Source organism: Cherax quadricarinatus, chromosome 29 (assembly GCF_038502225.1).
Source record: "Cherax quadricarinatus isolate ZL_2023a chromosome 29, ASM3850222v1, whole genome shotgun sequence".
Lineage (NCBI taxonomy): Eukaryota > Metazoa > Arthropoda > Malacostraca > Decapoda > Parastacidae > Cherax > Cherax quadricarinatus.
The window spans coordinates 10,503,959-10,531,818 of record NC_091320.1 but is presented as its reverse complement, the minus strand read 5'-3'; the positions used below and the strand labels follow the sequence as shown (position 1 = coordinate 10,531,818).

General features: G+C 41.8%; 1 protein-coding gene across 1 annotated transcript in view; it reads left to right on the top strand.

Annotated features, from left to right (window-relative positions):
* The first annotated feature begins 240 nt into the window (after window positions 1-240).
* Window positions 241-27,860, top strand: part of LOC128690665 (insulin-like growth factor-binding protein 7) — a 99,240-nt gene continuing 71,620 nt past the window's right edge. The window contains exon 1 of the mRNA XM_070089612.1: window positions 241-375. The gene's annotated coding sequence lies outside the window, so the exon portion shown is untranslated. The remainder of the gene's footprint in view (window positions 376-27,860) is intronic.

Here is a 27,860-nt window from a genome sequence, read left to right as displayed (position 1 = left end):
TGACTAGTTAGTGTACTCGTGGGACCGATAGTTTTCAAGTAACTCAGTAAAAGCAGATACAGGTGAACATCAGGTAAAACCCTCACCTCTCCGTCATAAACATGACACAGCAACTGCTCACTTCAGTGAATAGGTCATGATATTGAACCTAGCTAGCTTCTCCGGCAAGAGTGTTTCAGTGGATTACCTCTTCCCATTTATGGTCAACTACCAAGGCATAGACGCTTAGTTGGTAGAAAAACAAGTCAAGCAAACAGATGTCTCAGCACTCCTCAAGTTAGGGGGGGGGGAAGGTATATAAAGGAGTGAGGCGGGATTCCCAGTCACAGAGGAAAACAAATACTACGAGAGGCAGTGGATCTCTCCGTTGATACTGTGAGTATATTGTGTTATTGAGTCTTTTGGAAAAGTTCTACCCCGTAAATATTTGTGATTACTTGTTTATGTTTACAAACACACATTGTTAACCAATAATAGTATATTTATAAATGTACAGACAATATGGCGAAACATCTACGCATAAGAATAATACTTTACCACACGTATAGATAGATAATTTACATATTTGAGTTTACAGAGTAATAAAATACACAGACGGGTATCATACTACTCATGAAGATAATACTGTTGATATGATGTAATACAACACACAAGTACTCTACATGCTACAGTACTCTACATGCTACAGCACTCTACATGCTACAGTACTCTACATGCTACAGCACTCTACATGCTACAGCACTCTACATGCTACAGTACTCTACATGCTACAGCACTCTACATGCTACAGCACTCTACATGCTACAGCACTCTACATGCTACAGCACTCTACATGCTACAGTACTCTACATGCTACAGCACTCTACATGCTACAGTACTCTACATGCTACAGCACTCTACATGCTACAGCACTCTACATGCTACAGCACTCTACATGCTACAGCACTCTACATGCTACAGTACTCTACATGCTACAGTACTCTACATGCTACAGTACTCTACATGCTACAGTACTCTACATGCTACAGTACTCTACATGCTACAGTACTCTACATGCTACAGTACTCTACATGCTACAGTACTCTACATGCTACAGCACTCTACATGCTACAGCACTCTACATGCTAGAGCACTCTACATGCTACAGTACTCTACATGCTACAGCACTCTACATGCTAGAGCACTCTACATGCTACAGTACTCTACATGCTACAGTACTCTACATGCTACAGTATTCTACTTGCTACAGCATTCTACATGCTACAGTATTCTACTTGCTACAGCATTCTACATGCTACAGCACTCTACATGCTACAGCAGTCTACATGCTACAGCACTCTACATGCTACAGTATTCTACTTGCTACAGCATTCTACATGCTACAGCACTCTACATGCTACAGCAGTCTACATGCTACAGCACTCTACATGCTACAGCAGTCTACATGCTACAGTACTCTACATGCTACAGCACTCTACATGCTACAGTATTCTACTTGCTACAGCATTCTACATGCTACAGCACTCTACATGCTACAGTACTCTACATGCTACAGTACTCTACATGATACAGCACTCTACATGCTACAGTACTCTACATGCTACAGTACTCTACATGCTACAGCACTCTACATGCTACAGTACTCTACATGCTACAGTACTCTACATGCTACAGTACTCTACATGCTACAGCACTCTACATGCTACAGTACTCTACATGCTACAGTACTCTACATGCTACAGCAGTCTACATGCTACAGAGCGAAACACCAACGTCAAAGACCTGGGAGTGATTATGTCGGAGGATCTCACCTTCAAGGACCATAACATTGTATCAATCGCATCTGCTAGAAAAATGACAGGATGGATAATGAGAACCTTCAAAACTAGGGAGGCCAAGCCCATGATGACACTCTTCAGGTCACTTGTTCTATCTAGGCTGGAATATTGCTGCACTCTAACAGCACCTTTCAAGGCAGGTGAAATTGCCGACCTAGAAAATGTACAGAGAACTTTCACGGCGCGCATAACGGAGATAAAACACCTCAATTACTGGGAGCGCTTGAGGTTTCTAAACCTGTATTCCCTGGAACGCAGGAGGGAGAGATACATGATTATATACACCTGGAAAATCCTAGAGGGACTAGTACCGAACTTGCACACGAAAATCACTCACTACGAAAGCAAAAGACTTGGCAGACGATGCACCATCCCCCCAATGAAAAGCAGGGGTGTCACTAGCACGTTAAGAGACCATACAATAAGTGTCAGGGGCCCGAGACTGTTCAACTGCCTCCCAGCACACATAAGGGGGATTACCAACAGACCCCTGGCAGTCTTCAAGCTGGCACTGGACAAGCACCTAAAGTCAGTTCCTGATCAGCCGGGCTGTGGCTCGTACGTTGGTTTGCGTGCAGCCAGCAGCAACAACCTGGTTGATCAGGCGCTGATCCACCAGGAGGCCTGGTCACAGACCGGGCCGCGGGGGCATTGACCCCCGAAACTCTCTCTCCAGGTAAACTCTACATGCTACAGTACTCTACATGCTACAGTACTCTACATGCTACAGCACTCTACATGCTACAGTAATCTACATGCTAGAGTACTCTACATGCTACAGCACTCTACATGCTACAGCACTCTACATGCTACAGTACTCTACATGCTACAGTACTCTACATGCTACAGCAATCAACATTCTACAGTACTCTACATGCTACAGTACTCTACATGCTACAGCACTCTACATGCTACAGTACTCTACATGCTACAGTACTCTACATGCTACAGCACTCTACATGCTACAGTACTCTACATGCTACAGTACTCTACATGCTACAGTACTCTACATGCTACAGCACTCTACATGCTACAGTACTCTACATGCTACAGCACTCTACATGCTACATCAATCTACATGCTACAGTACTCTACATGCTACAGTACTCTACATGCTACAGCACTCTACATGCTACAGCACTCTACATGCTACAGTACTCTACATGCTACAGCACTCTACATGCTACAGTACTCTACATGCTACAGTACTCTACATGCTACAGCACTCTACATGCTACAGTACTCTACATGCTACAGTACTCTACATGCTACAGCACTCTACACGCTACAGTGCTCTACATGCTACAGTACTCTACATGCTACAGCACTCTACATGCTACAGCACTCTACATGCTACAGTACTCTACATGCTACAGTACTCTACATGCTACAGCACTCTACATGCTACAGTACTCTACATGCTACAGTACTCTACATGCTACAGCACTCTATATGCTACAGTACTCTACATGCTACAGTACTCTACATGCTACAGCACTCTACATGCTACAGAACTCTACATGCTACAGTACTCTACATGCTACAGCACTCTACATGCTACAGTACTCTACATGCTACAGTACTCTACATGCTACAGAACTCTACATGCTACAGTACTCTACATGGTACAGCACTCTACATGCTACAGCAATCTACATGCTACAGTACTCTACATGCTACAGTGCTCTACATGCTACAGTACTCTACATGCTACAGTACTCTACATGCTACAGAACTCTACATGCTACACTACATGCTACAGTACTGTACATGCTACAGTACTCTACATGCTACAGTACTCTACATGCTACAGCACTCTACATGCTACAGTACTCTACATGCTACAGTACTCTACATGCTACAGTACTCTACATGCTACAGTACTCTACATGCTACAGTACTCTACATGCTACAGCACTCTACATGCTACAGTACTCTACATGCTACAGTACTTTACATGCTACAACACTATATATGCTACAGTACTCTATATACTACAGTACTCTACATGCAACAGAACTCTACATGCTACAGAACTGTACATGCTACAGTACTCTACATGCTACAGAACTCTACATGCTACACTACTCTACATGCTACAGCACTCTTCATGCTACAGTACTCTGTATGCTACAGTTTCTCTACACGCTACAGTACTCTACATGCCACAGAACTCTACATGCTACAGTAATCTACATACTGCAGTACTCTACATGCTACAGTACTCTACATGCCACAGAACTCTACATGCTACACTACATGCTACAGTACTGTACATGCTACAGTACTTTACATGCTATAGAACTCTACATGCTACAGCATTCTACATGCTACAGCACTCTACATGTTACAGTACTCTACATGCTACTCTACTCTACATGCTACAGAACTCTACATGCTACAATACTCTACATGCTACAGTGCTCTACATGCTACAATACTCTACATGCTACAGTACTATACATGCTGAGCACTCAAATGCTACCGCACTCTACATGCTACAGTACTCTACATGCTACAGTACTCTACATGATACAGTACTCTACATGCTACAGTATTCTACATGCTACAGAACTCTACATGCTACACTACATGCTACAGTACTGTACATGCTATACTCTACATGCTACAGCTACTCTACATGCTACAGAACTCTACATGCTACAATACTCTACATGCTACAGTACTCTACATGCTACAATACTCTACATGCTACAGTACTATACATGCTGAGCACTCAAATGCTACCGCACTCTACATGCTACAGTACTCTACATGCTACAGTACTCTACATGATACAGTACTCTACATGATACAGTACTATACATGCTACAGCACGCTACATGCTGCAGTACTCTGCATGCTACAGTACTCTACATGCTACAGCACTCTACATGCTACAGTACCCTACATGCTACAGTACTCTACATGCTACAGTACTCTACATGCTACAGTACTCTACATGCTACAGTGCTCTACATGCTACAGCACTCTACATGCTACAGCACTCTACACGATACAGTACTCTGCATGCTAAAGTACTCTACATGCTACAGCATTCTACATGCTACAGTACTCTACGTGCTACAGTATTCTACATGCTACAGCACTCTACATGCTACAGAACTCTACATGCTACAGTACTCTACACACTACAGCACTCTACATGCTACAGCACTCTACATGGTACAGTACTCTACATGCTACAGTACTTTACATGCTACAGTGCTCTACATGCTACATAACTCTACATGCTACAGTAATCTACATGCTACAGTACTCTACATGCTACAGTACTCTGCGTGCTACAGTACTCTACATGCTACACTACTCTACATGTTACAGTACTCTACATGCTACAGTACTCTACTTGCTACAGCATTCTACATGCTACAGCACTCTACATGCTACAGTACTCTACATGCTACAGTACTCTACATGCTACAGCACTCTATATGTTACAGTACTCTACATGCTACAGTACTCTATATGCTAAAATACTCTACATGCTAGAGAACTCTACATGCTACAGTGCTCTACATGCTACAGTACTTTACATGCTACAGTATTCTACTTGCTACAGCATTATACATGCTACAGCACTCTACATGCTACAGTTCTCTACATGCTACAGTACTCTACATGCTGCAGCACTCTATATGCTACAGTACTCTACATGCTACAGTACTTTACATGCTAAAGTACTCTACATGCTACAGAACTCTACATGCTACAGTACTCTACATGCTACAGTGCTCTACACGCTACAGTACTCTACATGCTACAGTACCCTACATGCTACAGTACTCTACAAGCTACAGTACTCTACATGCTACAGCACTCTACATGCTACAGCACTCTACATGCTACAGCACTCTACATGCTACAATACTCTACATGCTACAGTACTCTACATGCTACGGCACTCTACATGCTACAGTACTCTACATGCTACAGTACTCTACATGCTACAGTACTCTACATGCTACAGTACTCTACATGCTACAGCACGCTACATGCTACAGTACTCTACATGCTACAGTACTCTACATGCTACAGCACTCTACATGCTACAGTACTCTACATGCTACAGTACTCTTCGTGCTACCGTACTCTACATGCTACAGTACTCTACATGCTACAGTACCCTACATGCTACAGTACTCTACACGCTACAGAACTCTACATGCTACACTACTCTGCATGCTACACTACTCTACATGCTACAGTACTCTACATGCAACAGTACTCTACATGCTACAGTACTCTACATGCTACAGTACTCAACATGCTACAGAACTCTACATGCTACAGTACTTTACATGCTACAGTACTCTACATGCTACAGTACTCTACATGCTACAGTGTTCTACATGCCACAGTACTCTACATGCTACAGCATTGTACATGCTACAGTACTCTTCATGCTACAGTAATCTACATGTTACAGTATTCTACATGCTACAGTACTCTACATGCTACAGTATTCTACATGCTACAGTACTCTTCATTCTACAGTACTCTACATGCTACAGTATTCTACATGCTACAGTACTCTACATGTTACAGTATTCTACATGCTACAGTATTCTACATGCTACAGTATTCTACATGCTACAGTACTCTTCATGCTACAGTACTCTACATGCTACAGTATTCTACATGCTACAGTATTCTACATGCTACAGAATTCTACATGCTACAGTACTCTACATGCTACAGTACTCTACATGCTACAGTATTCTACATGCTACAGTACTCTTCATGCTAGAGTACTCTACATGTTACAGTATTCTACATGCTACAGTACTCTACATGCTACAGTATTCTACATGCTACAGTACTCTACATGCTACAGTACTCTACATGCTACAGTATTCTACATGCTACAGTACTCTTCATGCTACAATGTTCTACATGCCACAATACTCTACATGCTACAGTACTCTACATGCTACAGTACTCTACATGCTACAGTATTCTACATGCTACAGTACTCTTCATGCTACAGTGTTCTACATGCCACAGTACTCTACATGCTACAGTACTCTACATGCTACAGCATTGTACATGCTACAGTACTCTTCATGCTACAGTACTCTACATGCTACAGTACTCTACATGCTACAGTGTTCTACATGCCACAGTACTCTACATGCTACAGCAGTGTACATGCTACAGTACTCTTCATGCTACAGTACTCTACATGTTACAGTATTCTACATGCTACAGTACTCTACATGCTACAGTATTCTACATGCTACAGTATTCTACATGCTACAGTACTTTACATGCTATAGTACTCTACATGCTACAGCATTCTACATGCTACAGCACTCTACATGCTACAGTATTCTACATGCTACAGTACTCTACATGCCCCAGAACTCTACATGCTACACTACATGCTACAGTACTGTACATGCTACAGCATTCTACATGCTACAGCACTCTACATGTTATATTACTCTAGATGCTACAGTACTCTACATGCTACAGAACTCTACATGCTACAATACTCTACATGCTACAGTACTCTACATGTTACAGTACTCTAAATCCTACAGCACTCTACATGCTACAGTACTCTACATGCTACAGTACTCTACATGCTAGAGTACTCTACATGCTACAGTACTATACATGCTACAGCACGCTACATGCTACAGTACTCTACATGCTACAGTACTCTACATACTACAGAACTCTACATGCTACAGCACTCTACATGCTACAGTACTCAATATGCTACAGTACTCTACATGCTACAGTACTCTACATGCTACAGTACAGTAATCCACATGCTACAGTACTCTACTTGCTACAGTACTCTACATGCTACAGCACTCTACATGATACAGTACTCTGCATGCTAAAGTACTCTACATGCTACAGCACTCTGCATGCTACAGTACTCTACATGCTACAGTACTCTACATGCTACAGCACTCTACATGATACAGAACTCTACATGCTACAGTACTCTACATACTACAGCACTCTACATGCTACAGCACTCTATATGCTACAGCACTCTACGTGCTACAGCACTCTGCGTGCTACAGTACTCTACATGCTACAGCACTTTACATGCTACAGTACTCTACATGCTACAGAACTCTACATGCTACACTACTCTACATGCTACAGTTCTCTACATGCTACAGTTCTCTACATGCTACAGTACTCTACATCCTACAGTACTCTACATACTACAGTACTCTACATGCTACAAAACTCTACTTGCTACAGCATTCTACATGCTACAGTACTCTACATGCTACAGTACTCTACATGCTACAGCACTCTATATGCTACAGTACTCTACATGCTACAGTACACTACATGCTAAAGTACTCTACATGCTAGAGAACTCTACATGCTACAGTACTCTACATGCTACAGTACTCTACATGCTACAGTACTCTACATGCTACAGTACCCTACATGCTACAGTACTCTACATGCTACAGTACTCTACATGCTCCAGCACTCTACATGCTACAGTACTCTACATGCTACAGTACTCTACATGCTACAGAACTCTATATGCTACAGTACTTTACATGCTACAGTACCGTACATGCTACAGTGCTCTACATGCTACAGTACTCTACATGCTACAGCACTCTACATTCTACAGCACTCTACATACTACAGTACTGTACATGCTACACTACTCTACATGCTAAAGTACTCTACATGCTACGGTACTCTACATGCTACAGTACTCTACATGCTACAGTACTCTACATGCTACAGTACTCTACATACTACAGCACTCTACATGCTACAGTACTCTACATGCTACGGTACTCTACATACTACAGCACTCTACATGCTACAGCACTCTACATGCTACAGTACTCTACATGCTACAGTACTCTACATGCTACAGTACAGTAATCTACATGCTACAGTACTCTACTTGCTACAGTACTCTACATGTTACAGCACTCTACATGATACAGTACTCTGCATGCTAAAGTACTCTACATGCTACAGCACTCTACATGCTACAGTACTCTACATGCTACAGTACTCTACATACTACAGCACTCTACATGCTACAGCACTCTATATGCTACAGCACTCTACGTGCTACAGCACTATGCGTGCTACAGTACTCTGCATGCTACAGTACTCTACATGCTACAGTATTCTACATGCTACAGTACTCTTCATGCTACAGTACTCTACATGTTACAGTATTCTACATGCTACAGTACTCTACATGCTACAGTATTCTACATGCTACAGTACTCTACATGCTACAGTACTCTACATGCTACAGTATTCTACATGCTACAGTACTCTTCATGCTACAGTGTTCTACATGCCACAGTACTCTACATGCTACAGTACTCTACATGCTACAGTACTCTACATGCTACAGTATTCTACATGCTACAGTACTCTTCATGCTACAGTGTTCTACATGCCACAGTACTCTACATGCTACAGTACTCTACATGCTACAGCATTGTACATGCTACAGTGCTCTACATGCTACAGTACTCTACATGCTACAGTACTCTACATGCTACAGTGTTCTACATGCCACAGTACTCTACATGCTACAGCATTGTACATGCTACAGTACTCTTCATGCTACAGTACTCTACATGTTACAGTATTCTACATGCTACAGTACTCTACATGCTACAGTATTCTACATGCTACAGTATTCTACATGCTACAGTACTTTACATGCTATAGTACTCTACATGCTACAGCATTCTACATGCTACAGCACTCTACATGCTACAGTATTCTACATGCTACAGTACTCTACATGCCCCAGAACTCTACATGCTACACTACATGCTACAGTACTGTACATGCTACAGCATTCTACATGCTACAGCACTCTACATGTTATATTACTCTAGATGCTACAGTACTCTACATGCTACAGAACTCTACATGCTACAATACTCTACATGCTACAGTACTCTACATGTTACAGTACTCTAAATCCTACAGCACTCTACATGCTACAGTACTCTACATGCTACAGTACTCTACATGCTACAGTACTCTACATGCTACAGTACTATACATGCTACAGCACGCTACATGCTACAGTACTCTACATGCTACAGTACTCTACATACTACAGCACTCTACATGCTACAGCACTCTACATGCTACAGTACTCTACATGCTACAGTACTCTACATGCTACAGTACTCTACATGCTACAGTACAGTAATCTACATGCTACAGTACTCTACTTGCTACAGTACTCTACATGCTACAGCACTCTACATGATACAGTACTCTGCATGCTAAAGTACTCTACATGCTACAGCACTCTGCATGCTACAGTACTCTACATGCTACAGTACTCTACATGCTACAGCACTCTACATGCTACAGAACTCTACATGCTACAGTACTCTACATACTACAGCACTCTACATGCTACAGCACTCTATATGCTACAGCACTCTACGTGCTACAGCACTCTGCGTGCTACAGTACTCTACATGCTACAGCACTCTATATGCTACAGCACTCTACGTGCTACAGCACTCTGCGTGCTACAGTACTCTACATGCTACAGTTCTCTACATGCTACAGTACTCTGCATGCTACAGTACTCTACATCCTACAGTACTCTACATACTACAGTACTCTACATGCTACAAAACTCTACTTGCTACAGCATTCTACATGCTACAGTACTCTACATGCTACAGTACTCTACATGCTACAGCACTCTATATGCTACAGTACTCTACATGCTACAGTACACTACATGCTAAAGTACTCTACATGCTACAGAACTCTACATGCTACAGTACTCTACATGCTACAGTACTCTACATGCTACAGTACTCTACATGCTACAGTACCCTACATGCTACAGTACTCTACATGCTACAGTACTCTACATGCTCCAGCACTCTATATGCTACAGTACTCTACATGCTACAGTACTCTACATGCTACAGAACTCTATATGCTACAGTACTTTACATGCTACAGTACCGTACATGCTACAGTGCTCTACATGCTACAGTACTCTACATGCTACAGCACTCTACACGCTACAGTACTCTACATGCTACAGTACTCTACATGCTACAGTACTCTACATGCTACAGTACTCTACATGCTACAGTACTCTACATGCTACAGTACTCTACATGCTACAGTACTCTACATGCTACAGCACTCTACATGCTACAGCACTCTACATGCTACAGTACTCTACATGCTACAGTACTCTACATGCTACAGTACTCTACATGCTACAGTACTCTACATGCTACACTACATGCTACAGTACTGTACATGCTACAGTATTCTACATGCTACAGTACTTTACATGCTATAGTACTCTACATGCTACAGCATTCTACATGCTACAGCACTCTACATGCTGCAGTACTGTACATGCTACAGTATTCTACATGCTACAGCACTCTACATGTTATATTACTCTAGATGCTACAGTACTCTACATGTTACAATACTCTAAATGCTACAGTACTCTACATGCTACAATACTATACATGCTACAGTACTATACATGCTGAGCACTCTAAATCCTACAGCACTCTACATGCTACAGTACTCTACATGCTACAGTACTCTACATGCTACAGTACTCTACATGCTACAGTACTATACATGCTACAGCACGCTACATGCTACAGTACTCTACATGCTACGGTACTCTACATACTACAGCACTCTACATGCTACAGCACTCTACATGCTACAGTACTCTACATGCTACAGTACTCTACATGCTACAGTACAGTAATCTACATGCTACAGTACTCTACTTGCTACAGTACTCTACATGTTACAGCACTCTACATGATACAGTACTCTGCATGCTAAAGTACTCTACATGCTACAGCACTCTACATGCTACAGTACTCTACATGCTACAGTACTCTACATGCTACAGCACTCTACATGCTACAGCACTCTATATGCTACAGCACTCTACGTGCTACAGCACTCTGCGTGCTACAGTACTCTGCATGCTACAGTACTCTACATGCTACAGTACTTTACATGCTACAGTACTCTACATGCTACAGAACTCTGCATGCTACACTACTCTACATGCTACAGTTCTCTACATGCTACAGTACTCTGCATGCTACAGTACTCTACATGCTACAGTACTCTACATACTACAGTACTCTACATGCTACAGTACTCTACTTGCTACAGCATTCTACATGCTACAGCATTCTACATGCTACAGTACTCTACATGCTACAGTACTCTACATGCTACAGCACTCTATATGCTACAGTACTCTACATGCTACAGTACTCTACATGCTACAGAACTCTACATGCTACAGTACTCTACATGCTACAGCACTCTACATGCTTCACTATTCTACTTGCTACAGCATTCTGCATGCTACAACACTCTACATGCTACAGTTCTCTATATGCTACAGCACTCTACATGCTACAGTACTCTATATGCTACAGCACTCTATATGCTACAGTACTCTACATTCTACAGTACTCTACATGCTGAAGTACTCTACATGCTACAGAACTCTACATGCTACAGCACTCTACATGCTTCACTATTCTACTTGCTACAGCATTCTGCATGCTACAGCACTCTACATGCTACAGTTCTCTATATGCTACAGCACTCTACATGCTACAGTACTCTATATGCTACAGCACTCTATATGCTACAGTACTCTACATTCTACAGTACTCTACATGCTGAAGTACTCTACATGCTACAGAACTCTACATGCTACAGTACTCTACATGCTACAGTGCTCTACATGCTACAGTACTCTACATGCTACAGTACTCTACATGCTACAGTACCCTACATGCTACAGTACTCTACATGCTACAGTACTCTATATGCTACAGCACTCTATATGCTACAGTACTCTACATTCTACAGTACTCTACATGCTGAAGTACTCTACATGCTACAGAACTCTACATGCTACAGTACTCTACATGCTACAGTGCTCTACATGCTACAGTACTCTACATGCTACAGTACTCTACATGCTACAGTACCCTACATGCTACAGTACTCTACATGCTACAGTACTCTACATGCTCCAGCACTCTACATGCTACAGTAATCTACATGCTACAGTACTCTACATGCTACAGTACTCTACATGCTACAGTGCTCTACATGCTACAGTACTCTACATGCTACAGTACTCTACATGCTACAGTACTCTACATGCTGAAGTACTCTACATGCTACAGAACTCTATATGCTACAGCAGTCTATATGCTACAGTATTCTACTTTCTACAGTACTCTACATGCTACAGTACTCTACATGCTACAGTACTCTACATGCTACAGTACTCTACATGCTACAGTATTCTACATGCTACAGTACTCTTCATGCTACAGTACTCTACATGCTACAGTACTCTACATGCTACAGTACTCTACATGCTACAGTACTCTACATGCTACAGTACTCTACATGCTACAGTATTCTACATGCTACAGTACTCTACATGCTACAGTATTCTACATGCTACAGTACTCTTCATGCTACAGTACTCTACATGCTACAGTATTCTACATGCTACAGTACTCTTCATGCTACAGTACTCTACATGCTACAGTACTCTACATGCTACAGTACTCTACATGCTACAGTACTCTACATGCTACGGTACTCTACATACTACAGTACTCTACATGCTAAAGCACTCTACATGCTACAGCACTTTACTTGCTACAGCACTCTACATGCTACAGCACTCTACATGCTACAGCACTCTACATACTACAGCACTCTACATGCTACAGCACTCTACATACTACAGCACTCTACATGTTACAGCACACTACATGCTACAGCGCTCTACATGCTGCAGGACTCTACATGCTTCAGCACTCTACATACTACAGCACTCTACATACTACAGCACTCTACATGTTACAGCACTCTACATGTTACAGCACTCTACATACTACAGCACTCTACATGCTATATCACTCTACATGCTACAGCACTCTACATGCTACCGCACACTACACGCTACAGCACTCTACATGCTACAGCACTCTACATGCTACAGCACACTACATGTTACAGCACTCTACATACTACAGTACTCTACATGCTACAGCACTCTACATGTTACAGCACACTACATTCTACAGCACTCAAATGCTACAGCACTCTACGTACTACAACACTATACATGCAACAGTACACTACATACTACAGCACTCTACATGGTACAGCACTCTACATGGTACAGCACTCTACATGGTACAGCACTCTACATGCCATAACATTCTACGTACTTCAGTACTCTACATACTACAGCACTCTATATACTACAGCACTCTACATGCTACAGCACTCTACATGCTACAGTAATCTACATGCTACAGCACTCTACATGCTACAGTACTCTACATGCTACAGCACTCTACATGCTACAGTACTCTACATGCTACAGTACTCTACATGCTGCAGCACTCTACATGCTACAGCACTCTACATGCTACAGTACTCCACATGCTACAGCACTCTACATGCTACAGCACTCTACATGCTACAGCACGCGACATGCTACAACACTCTACATGCTACAGTACTCTACATGCTACAGTGCTCTACATGCTACAGTACTCTACATGCTACAGTACCCTACACGCTACAGTACTCTACAAGCTACAGTACTCTACATGCTACAGCACTCTACATGCTACAGCACTCTACATGCTACAGCACTGTACATGCTACAATACTCTACATGCTACAGTACTCTACATGCTACGGTACTCTACATGCTACAGTACTCTACATGCTACAGTACTCTACATGCTACAGTACTCTACATGCTACAGTACTCTACATGCTACAGCACGCTACATGCTACAGTACTCTACATGCTACAGTACTCTACATGCTACAGCACTCTACATGCTACAGTATTCTACATGCTACAGTACTCTTCATGCTACCGTACTCTACATGCTACAGTACTCTACATGCTACAGTACCCTACATGCTACAGTACTCTACACGCTACAGAACTCTACATGCTACACTACTCTGCATGATACACTACTCTACATGCTACAGTACTCTACATGCAACAGTACTCTACATGCTACAGTACTCTACATGCTACAGTACTCAACAAGCTACAGAACTCTACATGCTACAGTACTTTACATGCTACAGTACTCTACATGCTACAGTACTCTACTTGCTACAGTGTTCTACATGCCACAGTACTCTACATGCTACAGCATTGTACATGCTACAGTACTCTTCATGCTACAGTACTCTACATGTTACAGTATTCTACATGCTACAGTACTCTACCTGCTACAGTATTCTACATGCTACAGTACTCTTCATTCTACAGTACTCTACATGCTACAGTATTCTACATGCTACAGTGCTCTACATGTTACAGTATTCTACATGCTACAGTATTCTACATGCTACAGTATTCTACATGCTACAGTACTCTTCAGGCTACAGTACTCTACATGCTACAGTATTCTACATGCTACAGTATTCTACATGCTACAGTATTCTACATGCTACAGTACTCTACATGCTACAGTACTCTACATGCTACAGTATTCTACATGCTACGGTACTCTTCATGCTACAGTACTCTACATGTTACAGTATTCTACATGCTACAGTACTCTACATGCTACAGTATTCTACATGCTACAGTACTCTACATGCTACAGTACTCTACATGCTACAGTATTCTACATGCTACAGTACTCTTCATGCTACAGTGTTCTACATGCCACAGTACTCTACATGCTACAGTACTTTATATGCTACAGTACTCTACATGCTACAGTATTCTACATGCTACAGTACTCTTCATGCTACAGTGTTCTACATGCCACAGTACTCTACATGCTACAGCATTGTACATGCTACAGTACTCTTCATGCTACAGTACTCTACATGCTACAGTACTCTACATGCTACAGTGTTCTACATGCCACAGTACTCTACATGCTACAGCATTGTACATGCTACAGTACTCTTCATGCTACAGTACTCTACATGTTACAGTATTCTACATGCTACAGTACTCTACATGCTACAGTATTCTACATGCTACAGTATTCTACATGCTACAGTACTCTTCATTCTACAGTACTCTACATGCTACAGTATTCTACATGCTACAGTACTCTTCATGCTACAGTACTCTACATGCTACAGTATTCTACATGCTACAGTACTCTACATGCTACAGTATTCTACATGCTACAGAAGTCTACATGCTACAGTGCTCTACATGCTACAGTACTCTACATGCTACAGTACTCTACATGCTACAGTACCGTACATGCTACTGTGCTCTACATGCTACAGTACTCTACATGCTACAGCACTCTACATGCTACAGTACTCTACATGCTACAGCACTCTACATACTACAGTACTGTACATGCTACACTACTCTACATGCTAAAGTGCTCTACATGGTACGGTACTCTACATGCTACAGTACTCTACATGCTACAGTACTCTACATGCTACAGTACTCTACATGCTACAGTACTCTACATGCTACAGTACTCTACATGCTACAGTACCGTACATGCTACAGTGCTCTACATGCTACAGTTCTCTACATGCTACAGCACTCTACATGCTACAGCACTCTACATGCTACAGCACTCTACATACTACAGTACTGTACATGCTACACTACTCTACATGCTAAAGTGCTCTACATGGTACGGTACTCTACATGCTACAGTAGTCTACATGCTACAGTACTCTACATGCTACAGTACTCTACATGCTACAGCACTCTACACGCTACAGTACTCTACATGCTACAGTACTCTACATGCTACAGTAGTCTACATGCTACAGTACTCTACATGCTACAGTAGTCTACATGCTACAGAACTCTACATGCTTCAGTACTCTACATGCTAAACTACATGCTACAGTACTGTACATGCTACAGTATTCTATATGCTACAGTACTTTACATGCTATAGTACTCTACATGCTACAGCATTCTACATGCTACAGCACTCTACATGCTACAGTATTCTACATGCTACAGTACTCTACATGCCCCAGAACTCTACATGCTACACTACATGCTACAGTACTGTACATGCTGCCGCATTCTACATGCTACAGCACTCTACATGCTATATTACTCTAGATGCTACAGTACTCTACATGCTACAGAACTCTACATGCTACAATACTCTACATGCTACAGTACTCTACATGTTACAGTACTCTAAATCCTACAGCACTCTACATGCTACAGTACTCTACATGCTACAGTACTCTACATGCTACATTACTCTACATGCTACAGTACAGTAATCTACATGCTACAGTACTCTACATGCTACAGCACTCTACATGATACAGTACTCTGCATGCTAAAGTACTCTACATGCTACAGCACTCTGCATGCTACAGTACTCTACATGCTACAGTACTCTACATGCTACAGCACTCTACATGCTACAGAACTCTACATGCTACAGTACTCTACATACTACAGCACTCTACATGCTACAGCACTCTATATGCTACAGCACTCTACGTGCTACAGCACTCTGCGTGCTACAGTACTCTACATGCTACAGTACTCTACATGCTACAGCACTTTACATGCTTCAGTACTCTACTTGCTACAGAACTCTACATGCTACACTACTCTACATGCTACAGTTCTCTACATGCTACAGTACTCTGCATGCTACAGTACTCTACATCCTACAGTACTCTACATACTACAGTACTCTACATGCTACAAAACTCTACTTGCTACAGCATTCTACATGCTACAGTACTCTACATGCTACAGTACTCTACATGCTACAGCACTCTATATGCTACAGTACTCTACATGCTACAGTACACTTCATGCTAAAGTACTCTACATGCTACAGAACTCTACATGCTATAGTACTCTACATGCTACAGTACTCTACATGCTACAGTACTCTACATGCTACAGTACCCTACATGCTACAGTACTCTACATGCTACAGTACTCTACATGCTCCAGCACTCTACATGCTACAGTACTCTACATGCTACAGTACTCTACATGCTACAGAACTCTATATGCTACAGTACTTTACATGCTACAGTACCGTACATTCTACAGTGCTCTACATGCTACAGTACTCTACATGCTACAGCACTCTACATACTACAGTACTGTACATGCTACACTACTCTACATGCTAAAGTGCTCTACATGGTACGGTACTCTACATGCTACAGTACTCTACATGCTACAGTACTATAAATGCTACAGCACGCTACATGCTACAGTACTCTACATGCTACAGTACTCTACATACTACAGCACTCTACATGCTACAGCACTCTACATGCTACAGTACTCTACACGCTACAGAACTCTACATGCTACACTACTCTGCATGATACACTACTCTACATGCTACAGTACTCTACATGCAACAGTACTCTACATGCTACAGTACTCTACATGCTACAGTACTCAACAAGCTACAGAACTCTACATGCTACAGTACTTTACATGCTACAGTACCCTACATGCTACAGTACTCTACTTGCTACAGTGTTCTACATGCCACAGTACTCTACATGCTACAGCATTGTACATGCTACAGTACTCTTCATGCTACAGTACTCTACATGTTACAGTATTCTACATGCTACAGTACTCTACCTGCTACAGTATTCTACATGCTACAGTACTCTTCATTCTACAGTACTCTACATGCTACAGTATTCTACATGCTACAGTGCTCTACATGTTACAGTATTCTACATGCTACAGTATTCTACATGCTACAGTATTCTACATGCTACAGTACTCTTCAGGCTACAGTACTCTACATGCTACAGTATTCTACATGCTACAGTATTCTACATGCTACAGTATTCTACATGCTACAGTACTCTACATGCTACAGTACTCTACATGCTACAGTATTCTACATGCTACGGTACTCTTCATGCTACAGTACTCTACATGTTACAGTATTCTACATGCTACAGTACTCTACATGCTACAGTATTCTACATGCTACAGTACTCTACATGCTACAGTACTCTACATGCTACAGTATTCTACATGCTACAGTACTCTTCATGCTACGGTGTTCTACATGCCACAGTACTCTTCATGCTACAGTGTTCTACATGCCACAGTACTCTACATGCTACAGCATTGTACATGCTACAGTACTCTTCATGCTACAGTACTCTACATGCTACAGTACTCTACATGCTACAGTGTTCTACATGCCACAGTACTCTACATGCTACAGCATTGTACATGCTACAGTACTCTTCATGCTACAGTACTCTACATGTTACAGTATTCTACATGCTACAGTGCTCTACATGTTACAGTATTCTACATGCTACAGCATTCTACATGCTACAGTACTCTTCATTCTACAGTACTCTACATGCTACAGTATTCTACATGCTACAGTACTCTTCATGCTACAGTACTCTACATGCTACAGTATTCTACATGCTACAGTACTCTTCATGCTACAGTATTCTACATGCTACAGAAGTCTACATGCTACAGTGCTCTACATGCTACAGTACTCTACATGCTACAGTACTCTACATGCTACAGTACCGTACATGCTACTGTGCTCTACATGCTACAGTACTCTACATGCTACAGCACTCTACATGCTACAGTACTCTACATGCTACAGCACTCTACATACTACAGTACTGTACATGCTACACTACTCTACATGCTAAAGTGCTCTACATGGTACGGTACTCTACATGCTACAGTACTCTACATGCTACAGTACTCTACATGCTACAGTACTCTACATGCTACAGTACTCTACATGCTACAGTACCGTACATGCTGCAGTGCTCTACATGCTACAGTACTCTACATGCTACAGCACTCTACATGCTACAGCACTCTACATGCTACAGCACTCTACATACTACAGTACTGTACATGCTACACTACTCTACATGCTAAAGTGCTCTACATGGTACGGTACTCTACATGCTACAGTACTCTACATGCTACAGTACTCTACATGCTATAGTACTCTACATGCTACAGCACTCTACATGCTACAGTACTCTACATGCTACAGTACTCTACATGCGACAGTACTCTACATGCTACAGAACTCTACATGCTTCAGTACTCTACATGCTAAACTACATGCTACAGTACTGTACATGCTACAGTATTCTACATGCTACAGTACTTTACATGCTATAGTACTCTACATGCTACAGCATTCTACATGCTACAGCACTCTACATGCTACAGTATTCTACTTGCTACAGTACTCTACATGCCCCAGAACTCTACATGCTACACTACATGCTACAGTACTGTACATGCTGCAGCATTCTACATGCTACAGCACTCTACATGTTATATTACTCTAGATGCTACAGTACTCTACATGCTACAGAACTCTACATGCTACAATACTCTACATGCTACAGTACTCTACATGTTACAGTACTCTAAATCCTACAGCACTCTACATGCTACAGTACTCTACATGCTTCAGTACTCTACATGCTACAGTACTCTACATGCTACAGTACTATACATGCTACAGCACGCTACATGCTACAGTACTCTACATGCTACAGTACTCTACATACTACAGCACTCTACATGCTACAGCACTCTACATGCTACAGTACTCTACATGCTACAGTACTCTACATGCTACAGTACTCTACATGCTACAGTACAGTAATCTACATGCTACAGTACTCTACTTGCTACAGTACTCTACATGCTACAGCACTCTACATGATACAGTACTCTGCATGCTAAAGTACTCTACATGCTACAGCACTGTGCATGCTACAGTACTCTACATGCTACAGTACTCTACATGCTACAGCACTCTACATGCTACAGAACTCTACATGCTACAGTACTCTACATACTACAGCACTCTACATGCTACAGCACTCTATATGCTACAGCACTCTACGTGCTACAGCACTCTGCTTGCTACAGTACTCTACATGCTACAGTACTCTACATGCTACAGCACTTTACATGCTACAGTACTCTACATGCTACAGAACTCTACATGCTACACTACTCTACATGCTACAGTTCTCTACATGCTACAGTACTCTGCATGCTACAGTACTCTACATCCTACAGTACTCTACATACTACAGTACTCTACATGCTACAAAACTCTACTTGCTACAGCATTCTACATGCTACAGTACTCTACATGCTACAGTACTCTACATGCTACAGCACTCTATATGCTACAGTACTCTACATGCTACAGTACACTTCATGCTAAAGTACTCTACATGCTACAGAACTCTACATGCTATAGTACTCTACATGCTACAGTACTCTACATGCTACAGTACTCTACATGCTACAGTACCCTACATGCTACAGTACTCTACATGCTACAGTACTCTACATGCTCCAGCACTCTACATGCTACAGTACTCTACATGCTACAGTACTCTACATGCTACAGAACTCTATATGCTACAGTACTTTACATGCTACAGTACCGTACATTCTACAGTGCTCTACATGCTACAGTACTCTACATGCTACAGCACTCTACATGCTACAGCACTCTACATACTACAGTACTGTACATGCTACACTACTCTACATGCTAAAGTACTCTACATGCTACGGTACTCTACATGCTACAGTACTCTACATGCTACAGTACTCTACATGCTACAGCACTCTACATGCTACAGTACTCTACATGCTACAGTACTCTACATGCTACAGTACTCTACATGCTACAGAACTCTACATGCTTCAGTACTCTACATGCTACACTACATGCTACAGTACTGTACATGCTACAGTATTCTACATGCTACAGTACTTTACATGCTATAGTACTCTACATGCTACAGCATTCTACATGCTACAGCACTCTACATGCTACAGTACTGTACATGCTACAGTATTCTACATGCTACGGTAATTTACATGCTACAGCACTCTACATGCTACAGTACTGTACATGCTACAGTATTCTACATGCTACGGTAATTTACATGCTACAGCACTCTACATGCTACAGTACTCTACATGCTACAGCATTCTACATGCTACAGCACTCTACATGTTATATTACTCTAGATGCTACAGTACTCTACATGCTACAGAAATCTACATGCTACAATACTCTACATGCTACAGTACTCTTCATGTTACAGTACTCTAAATGCTACAGTACTCTACATGCTACAATACTATACATGCTACAGTACTATACATGCTGAGCACTCTAAATCCTACAGCACTCTACATGCTACAGTACTCTACATGCTACAGTACTCTACATGCTACAGTACTCTACATGCTACAGTACTATACATGCTACAGCACGCTACATGCTACAGTACTCTACATGCTACGGTACTCTACATACTACAGCACTCTACATGCTACAGCACTCTACATGCTACAGTACTCTACATGCTACAGTACTCTACATGCTACAGTACAGTAATCTACATGCTACAGTACTCTACTTGCTACAGTACTCTACATGTTACAGCACTCTACATGATACAGTACTCTGCATGCTAAAGTACTCTACGTGCTACAGCACTCTACATGCTACAGTACTCTACATGCTACTGTAATCTACATGCTACAGCACTCTACATGCTACAGCACTCTATATGCTACAGCACTCTACGTGCTACAGCACTCTGCGTGCTACAGTACTCTGCATGCTACAGTACTCTACATGATACAGTACTTTACATGCTACAGTACTCTACATGCTACAGAACTCTACATGCTACACTACTCTACATGCTACAGTTCTCTACATGCTACAGTACTCTGCATGCTACAGTACTCTACATGCTACAGTACTCTACATACTACAGTACTCTACATGCTATATCACTCTACTTGCTACAGCATTCTACATGCTACAGCATTCTACATGCTACAGTACTCTACATGCTACAGTACTCTACATGCTACAGCACTCTATATGCTACAGTACTCTACATGCTACAGTACTCTACATGCTACAGAACTCTACATGCTAAAGTACTCTACATGCTACAGCACTCTACATGCTTCACTATTCTACTTGCTACAGCATTCTGCATGCTACAGCACTCTACATGCTACAGTTCTCTACATGCTACAGTACTCTATATGCTACAGCACTCTATATGCTACAGTACTCTACATTCTACAGTACTCTACATGCTGAAGTACTCTACATGCTACAGAACTCTACATGCTACAGTACTCTACATGCTACAGTGCTCTACATGCTACAGTACTCTACATGCTACAGTACTCTACATGCTACAGTACCCTACATGCTACAGTACTCTACATGCTACAGTACTCTATATGCTACAGCACTCTATATGCTACAGTACTCTACATTCTACAGTACTCTACATGCTGAAGTACTCTACATGCTACAGAACTCTACATGCTACAGTACTCTACATGCTACAGTGCTCTACATGCTACAGTACTCTACATGCTACAGTACTCTACATGCTACAGTACCCTACATGCTACAGTACTCTACATGCTACAGTACTCTACATGCTCCAGCACTCTACATGCTACAGTAATCTACATGCTACAGTACTCTACATGCTACAGAACTCTATATGCTACAGTACTTTACATGCTACAGTACTCTACATGCTACAGTACTCTACATGCTCCAGCACTCTACATGCTACAGTAATCTACATGCTACAGTACTCTACATGCTACAGAACTCTATATGCTACAGTACTTTACATGCTACAGTACTCTACATGCTACAGTACTCTACATGCTACAGTGTTATACATGCCACAGTATTCTACATGCTACAACATTCTACATGCTGCAGTACTCTACATGCTACAGTATTCTACATGCTACAGTACTCTTCATGCTACAGTACTCTACATGCTACAGTATTCTACATGCTACAGTACTCTACATGCTACAGTATTCTACATGCTACAGTACTCTTCATGCTACAGTACTCTACATGCTACAGTACTCTACATGCTACAGTACTCTACATGCTACAGTACTCTACATGCTACGGTACTCTACATACTACAGTACTCTACATGCTACAGCACTCTACATGCTACAGCACTCTACTTGCTACAGCACTCTACATGCTACAGCACTCTACATGCTACAGCACTCTACATACTACAGCACTCTACATGCTACAGCACTCTACATACTACAGCACTGTACATAGTACAGCACTCTACATGTTACAGCACACTACATGCTACAGCACACTACATGCTGCAGGACTCTACATGCTACAGCACTCTACATACTACAGCACTCTACATACTACAGCACTCTACATGCTACAGCACTCTACATGTTACAGCACTCTACATACTACAGCACTCTATATGCTACAGCACTCTACATCCTAGAGCACTCTGTATGCTACAACACTCTACATGCTACAGGATACTACATGCTAGAACACTCTACATTCAACAGAACACATGCTACAGCACCCTACATGCTACAACACTCTACATGCTACAGCACTGTACATGCTACAACACTCTACATGCTACGGCACTCTACATGCTATATCACTCTACATGCTACAGCACTCTACATGCTACAGTACTCTACATGCTACAGCACTCTATATGCTACAGTACTCTACATGCTACAGCACTCTATATGCTACAGTACTCTACATGCTACAGTACTCTACATGCTACAGAACTCTACATGCTACAGTACTCTACATGCTACAGCACTCTACATGCTTCACTATTCTACTTGCTACAGCATTCTGCATGCTACAGCACTCTACATGCTACAGTTCTCTACATGCTACAGTACTCTATATGCTACAGCACTCTATATGCTACAGTACTCTACATTCTACAGTACTCTACATGCTGAAGTACTCTACATGCTACAGAACTCTACATGCTACAGTACTCTACATGCTACAGTGCTCTACATGCTACAGTACTCTACATGCTACAGTACTCTACATGCTACAGTACCCTACATGCTACAGTACTCTACATGCTACAGTACTCTATATGCTACAGCACTCTATATGCTACAGTACTCTACATTCTACAGTACTCTACATGCTGAAGTACTCTACATGCTACAGAACTCTACATGCTACAGTACTCTACATGCTACAGTGCTCTACATGCTACAGTACTCTACATGCAACAGTACTCTACAAGCTACAGTACCCTACATGCTACAGTACTCTACATGCTACAGTACTCTACATGCTCCAGCACTCTACATGCTACAGTAATCTACATGCTACAGTACTCTACATGCTACAGAAGTCTATATGCTACAGTACTTTACATGCTACAGTACTCTACATGCTACAGTACTCTACATGCTCCAGCACTCTACATGCTACAGTAATCTACATGCTACAGTACTCTACATGCTACAGAACTCTATATGCTACAGTACTTTACATGCTACAGTACTCTACATGCTACAGTACTCTACATGCTACAGTGTTATACATGCCACAGTATTCTACATGCTACAACATTCTACATGCTGCAGTACTCTACATGCTACAGTATTCTACATGCTACAGAACTCTTCATGCTACAGTACTCTACATGCTACAGTATTCTACATGCTACAGTACTCTACATGCTACAGTATTCTACATGCTACAGTACTCTTCATGCTACAGTACTCTGCATGCTACAGTACTCTACATGCTACAGTACTCTACATGCTACAGTACTCTACATGCTACGGAACTCTACATACTACAGTACTCTACATGATACAGCACTCTACATGCTACAGCACTCTACTTGCTACAGCACTCTACATGCTACAGCACTCTACGTGCTACAGCACTCTACATACTACAGCACTCTACATGCTACAGCACTCTACATACTACAGCACTGTACATAGTACAGCACTCTACATGTTACAGCACACTACATGCTACAGCACACTACATGCTGCAGGACTCTACATGCTACAGCACTCTACATACTACAGCACTCTACATACTACAGCACTCTACATGCTACAGCACTCTACATGTTACAGCACTCTACATACTACAGCACTCTATATGCTACAGCACTCTACATCCTAGAGCACTCTGTATGCTACAGCACTCTACATGCTACAGGATACTACATGCTAGAACACTCTACATTCAACAGAACACATGCTACAGCACCCTACATGCTACAACACTCTACATGCTACAGCACTGTACATGCTACAACACTCTACATGCTACGGCACTCTACATGCTATATCACTCTACAGGCTACAGCACTCTTCATGCTACAGCACACTACACGCTACAGCACTCTACATGCTACAGCACTCTACATGCTACAGCACACTACATGTTACAGCACTCTACATACTACAGTACTCTACATGCTACAGCACTCTACATGTTACAGCACACTACATTATACAGCACTAAAATGCTACAGCACTCTACGTACTACAGCACTATACATGCAACAGTACACTACATACTACAGCACTCTACATGGTACAGCACTCTACATGGTACAGCACTCTACATACTACAGCACTCTACATGGTACACCACTCTACATGGCACAACACTCTACATGGTACAGCACTCTACATGGTACAGCACTCTACATGGTACAGCACTCTACATGCCACAACATTCTACGTACTTCAGTACTCTACATACTACAGCACTCTACATACTACAGCACTCTACATGCTACAGCACTCTACATGCTACAGTACTCTACATGCTACAGCACTCTACATGCTACAGTACTCTACATGCTACAGCACTCTACATGCTACAGTACTCTACATGCTACAGTACTCTACATGCTGCAGCACTCTACATGCTACAGCACTCTACATGCTACAGTACTCTACATGCTACAGCACTCTACATGCTACAGCACTCTACATGCTACAGCACGCGACATGCTACAACACTCTACATGCTACAGCACTCTACATGCTACAGCACTCTATATGTTACAGTACTCTACATACTACAGCACTCTACATGCCACATCACTACATGCTACAGCACTCTACATGCTGTACCACACTACTTACTACAGCACTCTACGTGCTACGTATGCAGTTAATGCGTCACACATGTAGGTAACAAGTTACAGAAACACATATGTTACATATATGTTACATATAAGTGTTCTGTTAGTGTCAGGTAAAGACCCACAAGATATAACTAATGTTTTAACACTGGAACTGGAGTCCTGCAGCAAATGGTTAGTAGACAACAAACTATCATTACACATCGGGAAAACTGAAGCCATTCTCTTTGGAACGAAACATAAACTGAGAAGGGTAAATAATTTTAATGTCGAGTGTAATGGGGAACCCATCACTTCAGTTTCCTCAGCAAAATATCTGGGAATCCCCTTTGGCCCATGCATGTCAGGAGAATTGATAGGGAACGGTATAGTAAAGAAAGCGAATGCCAGACTGAAGTTCCTGTATAGACAAGTACAGCGTCTACCTACTGAGGCTCGCAGAACTCTATGTCTAGCCCTTATACAGTGTCATATGGATTACGTTTACTCTTCATGGTACTCTGCCTTGACAAAAAAACTGAAAGATAGACTGCAAATCACCCAAAACAAAATGGTAAGGTTCATCCTGGACCTGGGTCCAAGAGAGCATGTAGACCAGGATGAATTACAGCAGTTGGATATGATGAATATTGAAGACAGAGTAAAACAACTGAAGCTAAATTATGTATTTAAAATTGCTCACAAACAGTGTCCAGAATATCATGCTGTCAATTTTGTCAAGGTTGGGAACCAAAGCAATCATAGTACTAGGGGGGAGAGAGCACAACTTTGTAGTACCCACAGTCATTGGCCAGGCTTCAAACACCTTTTATTGTACAGCAATAAAGGAATGGAACAGACTGCCCACACATGTCAAAGCCAGTCATAGCATGAACCAGTTCAAGAAGAGTGCCAAAAGGTGTCTGA